General features: G+C 40.3%; 1 long non-coding RNA gene across 1 annotated transcript in view; it reads right to left on the reverse strand.

Moving 5' to 3' along the window:
- LOC121879862 overlaps window positions 1-7,752 on the reverse strand; it is a 73,032-nt gene extending 65,280 nt beyond the window's left edge. Inside the window, exon 1 of the long non-coding RNA XR_006091449.1 lies at window positions 7,671-7,752. This is a non-coding gene — a long non-coding RNA (uncharacterized LOC121879862). The remainder of the gene's footprint in view (window positions 1-7,670) is intronic.
- Between the last annotated feature and the right edge of the window lie 271 nt (window positions 7,753-8,023).

An 8,023-nucleotide genomic window follows, 5' to 3' on the forward strand; every position in this document is an offset into this window, starting at 1 on the left:
AAAAGGGTGTGAAAAAGGTGATAACTGTAGGAAGGACGAGGATAATGCAAATGAAGAAAGAATATTAAAAAAAACAAATGAGACTCAATAAGTAGAGTAATGAATTTGAAAGCCGAAAATCCAATTCACAGGACAGATGTCAAGTAGTAGTCCGCTATTGATGGTTTTCGTCTGAGTGTCGCTGCATGTGTAGACACCAACATGAAGGATTTTATGTAATGAACCCGCTGCTATGTTCAATCTACTTACGTGGTATATTAGCTAAAGATTCAGGTTACCATCCATACCTTTCCAGTAACCCTAAAGAGTATTTATCTCCAAACCTTTTAACAACATTCAAGACTGATCCTTCAGTAAAGTGTTTCTTGTCAACCGTGTTAAAGATCCTCTAGTATTGCGGATGAGTTACCGAAGGAGACCAACCATACTCAAAGTGCAGCCAGAAGAGTGGTACTTGGGTATATTTTTTTTTTTTTTTTTAGTTTTCATGGAACACCTGAGCACGAGCTTAAACACAACCTTACATGGAAAACATAATCAGGTAACAATAGACACAGTAATGCACTAAATCCAATATGATGATCAGAACAAAGTAAATATTACAAACACTCGATAAGGAGCGGCATAGAAAGCAAACATTTTATTGCATTATTTTTCAGTAAAGGTTTAAAGGATTTCACTTTGACGTTAGAGTTCTGTATACATCATTTATGCTTCAATGCCTTTCTGTGAATACCTCACTGGGAGTCAAATAAACAGGAACGGTTGTATGAGAGTCAAATCAAAAAGTCACACCAGTCGTAATGAGTGGGGAGAAACCAGGATTCACTCAGAGGAGAAAAATTTGCTTTCTGAACTGAGAGGTTATGAAAGCGCCAGACACTGAACCAAAGAGAGACAACAAACATCAAGGAGAATATGAAGGCTCCTTGTAGCTTCGCTCACCGAGCCAGCCATCACCACCCACAACACTGATTTTCTCGCGGTTCTTCCCGCATTAGTGTTGCCACGTCAACATGCCACAGATTATACGGCGCTGCTTCGTGATGCCCACTCAAGTTTCACAAAGGAGGGATCAAGGATGCTGGCACGACGGCGCTCGCGGTCTGAGCAAATTGAAACCAGACAGAAACTTAATTAGTAAAGTATTTGATTACCACCACTTGAAGGAACAACATAATGACATTTTTTTAATTAGCATGTCTTGCGAAAAATTATAAATAATAAGACAGTTAAATTTTATACAGTTATGAAATGATTGCATATTTTCTTCGCCTCTGGGATAGTTTGATAAGATTACTGAATGGATACATTACTGAATAATCTATACTGTATTCTTTTTTTATTCAGTTTAATAAAATTAAATTAATATTAAGAATGCGTAAGTGTTTATTCTTGTCCTCCTAGGATATATGGCTTCAATAACGGTGACAAGTGAATATATATGTTCTTAACATTAACACAACTTTATACCATGTTATAATAACTAGAGACTCAATTTGTCGTCTTTCTGTTATCCCGAACTGGAGATTTACTTGGGAGTTCAAATAGGAGTCAGATTAGGATAACATTGGTACTGGGCTGACTCATGGCTGACACGCCATACAGCCACCAGGAAGAGAATGTACTCCTCTCAGTCACGCATACTCCATTTTCCTCCAAGTTACATTGCCAAAGTAAACAAGTGGCTATAGTCATACATTTTTCGTGTATATGAAGCATAGTTAGCAATAGTTCATTATCTGAAGGTGTTGAGGGAGACGGAACAAAAATATTAATTTTGCTTCAACTTAGAACATAAGAATGGAGGAAGCTGCAGCGAACTAATATTTATAATTTAGAGCAGTCCATTTACACAACCCTATCATCATATATCAATAACCTGATACTAATTATCAGTATTCAGATTAATAAAATTACAAATTTGTCGAATTTAAAACCAATGCTACGAGTTCGCTCCTGGTTAGATAGTTTGAGTACCTTTGTTATATCACCTTTGCTTAGCCCTGACTTTCATTGATACACCTCTATCACATCACCCCTCACTCTACGTCTCTCGAGGGAGTGCAAATTAAGATGTTTTAACCTGTCTCTGTACTCAAGGTTCCTAATGCCCGGGATTAGTCTCGTCATTCTCCTCTGTATTCTTTCGAGGGATTCTATATCCATTCTGTAGTACGGTGACCAGAACTGAACTGCGTAATCCAAGTGAGGTCTCACAAGCGCACGATATAGTTTTAGGATAACCTCGCTAGTCTTGTAACTAACACTCCTTTGTATGACCCATGGAATTAAGAATTTCCCGGAGTGTTGGTATTGCTGCTTCACAAATGGTCGGCTCTTGCCGCCTGTCAGCGTTAAAAAAACATTGTCTTCTATGATGTCATTTTCAAGTATAGTAATATAAGATAAATATACTAAAAAAATGTGCCGGAGTTAATATCCAGCGGCGTTTTGCATAATTTGGCGTATAATCTGCCAGAGAAACATGCAAGTAAGTAAAGAACGTTGACCGAGGCGCAATAATTCTGGAGAACTGCAGGCATGCACGAGCCCTTCATGTTCCTCGGTGGTATACACACACACACACACACACACACACACACACACACAGAAACTGTGCCAAATTGTACCACGTAAAGAATTAATGAAGCGTACATACACATTTTAAGCCCAAATGGATAGCCAAAGGTTGAGAAGTTTACCAGAGAAGTGAGCAATGAAGTGGAACAGATTAGGTTAATTTCTACTGATTGTCTAACCTTTATGGGGAAAGATGAAAGCAGCAGCAGGTAGAAGATGACGAACACTAATTAAATCAAACTCCCAAATCGTATAAGTCCGCTGCTTATAACGTAACTAATGGAGAACATAATTCAACCAGTAAATCGTAAAATATATTATGAGCTGTGAGAATTGAGGAACCGTGTGTGTGTGTGTGTTGCTCATATCATGACAACCCACCACGGCAACTCCCAAAATCCGGACTAGAAATGTTCTCAAACTAACACTTTCAACTTCACTGAGAGGGCGGGCGTGGACGGTCTTGGCTTCTCAACCTCTCTCTCTCCCTCTCTCTCTCTCTCTCCCTCTCTCTCTCTCTCTCTCTCTCTCTCTCATGGCCGTCGTGTTTTTGTAGATTATTTCTCTCCTCCTCCGGTTTACCTTCGGAATATGTTTTTGTTTTTCCCTGTGCCACACCTACTCACAGTATGATATATTCGTGTTATCCTTACCTCTCTTATTGACACTTCAGTAGACCTCTCTCCTTTTAGTTTATACAAGTCTCTCTCTGGTGACTATTCCCCTCATTCTCTAGCCTCTTCTCCCCACCCTCCCCTCCTCCCCCACAAGCCCTCTCATCACAATCCTGTCAACAAGCTCCCCATCCACTCCCTCTCCTCCATCAGGCTTATCCCTCACCACCACCTTCAGATAACTTGCCAGACTGTCTCTTTCTTCCTCTTCTATCTCCTTCTTCCCTTCTTGTCTCTGTCTTATTCTGGAAACCTGAACCAAGATATTTTTCCCACCCTGCTGCAATAACGTTCCTGAGATGCTGCTCTGTGGTGGTTGTTGTTGTTGTAGTGGTGGTAGTGGTGGTGGTTGTAATGTTGTAGTGGTGGTGGTGGGGATCGTAATGATGGTGGTAGTTGCTGTTATAGTGGTGGTGGTGGTGGTGGTGGTGGTTGCTGTTATAGTGGTGGTGGTGGTGGTGGTGGTGGTGGTGGTGGTGGTGGTGCATGGAGGCACAAATACTATTCAGGAGTTTTACACAAGTGTTCAGCCTTGGGTAGCAATAAGCTTTTCGTGTTTGTGAAGGTAATGCGCCTTTGGACACAAAATCCTATCCTTCAGGCTGCCACTATTGTTTGGTGAATATAATTTTGAGGAATCTGTAGTATTTGTGAACATGGTCAAAGAAATAAATCTCATCATCCCCCAAAAAGACTGTGGAATATATTCGTGTTATTGCGAGAAAACATCATTTACCAAAGAAATATATCACGATGTAACGAAAATGACGAAGGCATCTGTTTGACGAAAATTAAAAGGTGTTTAAACTTAATGTGAGCCCGAGGCATGATCTACGGCACTACCGGATATAGCCTATAATGTGTTGATGCTAATAACAGGGAAGGTCTATAATTCACTGTACTATAATAAGTGTGATGCATAATTCACTGTACTCTAATAATAGTTAAGGTATATATATTCGTTGCCATTCATAAAAAAAAATAAGGTGGAACTTACAGAGCAGCTCTACACCAAGGGAGAACTATAAGAGGATGGTCATGCAGCACTAGCAGTACGTCCTTAAACATGTTTGGTTTAAGCATATATTTTTCTGCGATTATTTACATTTCGTCGATGTTATATACATTTGTATTTGTAATATTTCTAATAATAATTAAAATCACTTTTTGCGGGCGCGCACACACACACACACACACACACACACACACACACACACACACACACACACACACACACACACACAGAGTATCAGTAGCGTGGTGTGGAGTTTTAGTGGGCGGTACAAGTTATCGGCCTCAGGAGCTGCTGCAATGTGTGCTCCGCCAGTTTGTTTTAATGGGATTGGCGATACGATGAAATTAAATTCCGTGCAGCCAAAGATAAGCGTTATTTACCTCAAACTTACTCAACTTATTTCTAAACACAAACAAAAACAGGATGGCATTCACTTCACAATTCTACTTAATGTTTCAGTAGACACAGTCGAATGCACCACTGGTAGGGTACACCGACTCACCTACCCGCTAGTTATACCTGTGCCTGAATACACAACACACCTATATACAGTAATTAAACCTACACCTGTGTTCAGAAATACATCTTATGGACCAATAACATAATTTAAATACAACACACCTTTCCTCTACAGCATCAGACGCATTATACTCTAACTACGTATAATTAAATGCACAAACACCGATTTATATTAAAACATATCACTAATAATAATTTCTTCAACTAAATAATAGCAGTATACACTAACAACAAGATCAACAACAACAACAACAACATACATCACCACCAACAACAACAATACAATCACCAATCATCACCACCACCATCAACACCAACAACAATACAATCACCAATCACCAATCATCACCACCACCATCAACACCAACAACAATACAATCACCAATCATCACCACCACCACCAACAACAACAACGCAATCACCAATCATCACCACCACCACCAACAACAACACAATCACCAATCATCACCACCAACACACATCACCACCACCATCAACACCAACACCTGCAACAGACATCCCGTGTCCCATAAACCTCATTTGCTAATAACTTGAGGAAATAATTACTGGGAGACAGGTGGGGTATGCTCAGGTGGGAGGGGTGGGAGGGGTCGGTGGGGTAGGGTGGGGTCTCTGGCAGGTGATGGAAGAGGAGAGAGGAAAGGGGGGAAGGGGGTGTTGTGCGGAGACTGGGCGGTAGAGGAGGAGGGAGGGGCGGTAGCGGATTAGGGTCCCTTCTGAAGGAGGTGAGGGGGGTGGAAGGAAGGGAGGAGGCTGAGATGCAGGTGGTGACAAGAGGAGAGGCGCTGATTATGAAGGAGTGTGTGTGTGTGTGTGTGTGTGTGTGTGAGAGAGAGAGAGAGAGAGAGAGAGAGAGAGAGACCCGGATGTGGTGTATCAATAGTGATGTCGTATCTAGTTTCCTGAGGTTGAGATGTGGAGGAATTCTAAACATTGTGTCAGTCAGAGTAGAGTGTCATTGTAAAGCCAGAGATTTCAATGTTTTCAATTTCACAGTGCGGTAGTTAATCTTAAAGAGAATCCTGTTGGGTTTTTGATGTATGAAGTAGTGTGAAATATTATGAAGAAAAAAATAACTATTAAATTTTATTCATTTTTATTTACTGTTGTTTATCCGTCAGTCAATATACATATTTTATTATCTCTTGTCTCTGTTCATCTTTCTCATATGATCTCATTGCCAGTCACTTTCATTGCCATCTCTCTTTATCCATTTTTCCTTTCATCATCCTACATTAGCCCTTGTTTCCCTCGCTCCATCCTCCCTTCCTCTGTTGGGGGCAGGAAAAAAAAACCCCTCTCGCTGCCGTTTTTACACAGCTCCAACAAATTACCAACAGACTTCTTATTATTACGTTAATAATGAACCAGCTGCAGTACACTTAAAGGGGACGGGGCTTCCTTCCCTCCTACGCGTGTCTCCCTCCTTCCTTCCTTCCTTCCTTCTTTACCACCCACCTTCCTTCCTTCCTTATTTACCACCCACCATCCTTCCTTCCTTCTCTCCCTCCGCCCTTCCCTAAATGGTTATAGTCGTTACAGAGAAAAAATCCCTGATATTTCTATGCACATTAATACGACCCTCATTTAAAAGATAGCTAATGTCAAGCTTATTATCTAAATAAGTGTAGTTTTGAGTTAGTGTAGTGTGGTAACCCGCGTAGGAAGTACTCCTCTTCGGTAAGGCTTATTATAATGTGCTCGTTATTAGCTCATTTATGTCTTAATTTTTGGTACATAAGATAACTCAGAGCTATACAGACAACTAACTATCTACTTCAGCCTTAAATTTGTTGACCAAGAGGTGGAAAAAAAATCATACACGTTTGATAAAAAAATAATTAATGGTTCTATAGTCTTTAATTAGTTACTTGTGGGAATTTAATTAATGAAAGTCAACTAAGGAATGAATACAATGTTTTCATTTATTGATAAGATTAATGAACGTGTAAACAAACAAAACTTAAAATTTGTATTATGTACCGATTTGATGGTCTATATATGACCATGAGATAAATTTGTTTATATTGCTTGTATCATGGGTTACTTACCTTCAACTCGGATTGCTTGGAAGCCTAACACGAGGACAAACTCTCACTTTCTTGGGATAAATTTATTTTACAGTGAAAAATAAAACAGATCCGTTGGCCGTCAAAATATTATTCGGCGACGTCACTTCCTGTTCCGGTATGTGTGGAGAGAGAGAGAGAGAGAGAGAGAGAATATAACCTATACTTAAATTCCAATTCATTATTCAGGTAAGCTACAACGTAAACACCACAACACTTTACGATTCTCAAAAGGGAATGGAAACCAGAAGGCCGTAATGAGGGGCAGCAGATCGCTTGGGCCGTGGGCAAGACAAGCACGTAATTAGCTCGGTGAAGTCCAGACAATAAATGACTTGATCATTAATGAGGTCGGTCCTGAGACCCATGATGTGTGGCACGCCAGCAGAAGAGGCTAATAAGTTATTTCGGTGCAGCAGCAGGAACGCGTCATAACTTGTCCCGACACAACAAGATGGAGCTGTAACTTAAGGTCGTTGCAGCAAAGGGAAGGACTCATAATTTATCTCACAGGAACAAGGGCGACCAATAAGATAAAACTTGTATCCACCAAACGAAGGACCAACACGATGGGACGAGAGAATAAGATAACATGTGACAACAAAAGTAATAACCTCAAACAATAACAGGACCAAATTATTTTACCTCATAGCATCAATAAGAATTTTTACCAAGTACAGATACAATCAATAATATATTAGGAAACAAGAGCTGGAACGACCAGTACAGTCACAAGAAGAAGCAGTAACACGTTCATGACATCAAGGGTGGAAAGAAATAACAAGTTACCTGGCAGCAGCAGTCGTTGCAGTAGAGGCAGGATGAAGCTGAGATTTATTACCTCAAGTCAATCCAACATAATTTACCTGTAAAGAGAAAAGAAGAATGATAAAAGATTTACTTATTAGCTCAAAATTTCCAGAAAAACAGGTAGGAGATTGATAATAATTACCTCTATCTTTAAACACTACAAAATATGTATGGAATCGCTGAGGTGATGGTGGGATGAGTGGTGAGTAGGGTGGGTGATGGTGGCGGGGTGAGGAGAGAGATATGTGTGGTGGTGGTGGTGGTGTTAGTAAGGCTCAGCCGGGAATATATTAGGCCACAAGTTCTCAGGCGGGACTTTGCCAAACACAACT

Source organism: Homarus americanus, unplaced genomic scaffold (assembly GCF_018991925.1).
Source record: "Homarus americanus isolate GMGI-L3 unplaced genomic scaffold, GMGI_Hamer_2.0 scaffold51826, whole genome shotgun sequence".
NCBI lineage: Eukaryota > Metazoa > Arthropoda > Malacostraca > Decapoda > Nephropidae > Homarus > Homarus americanus.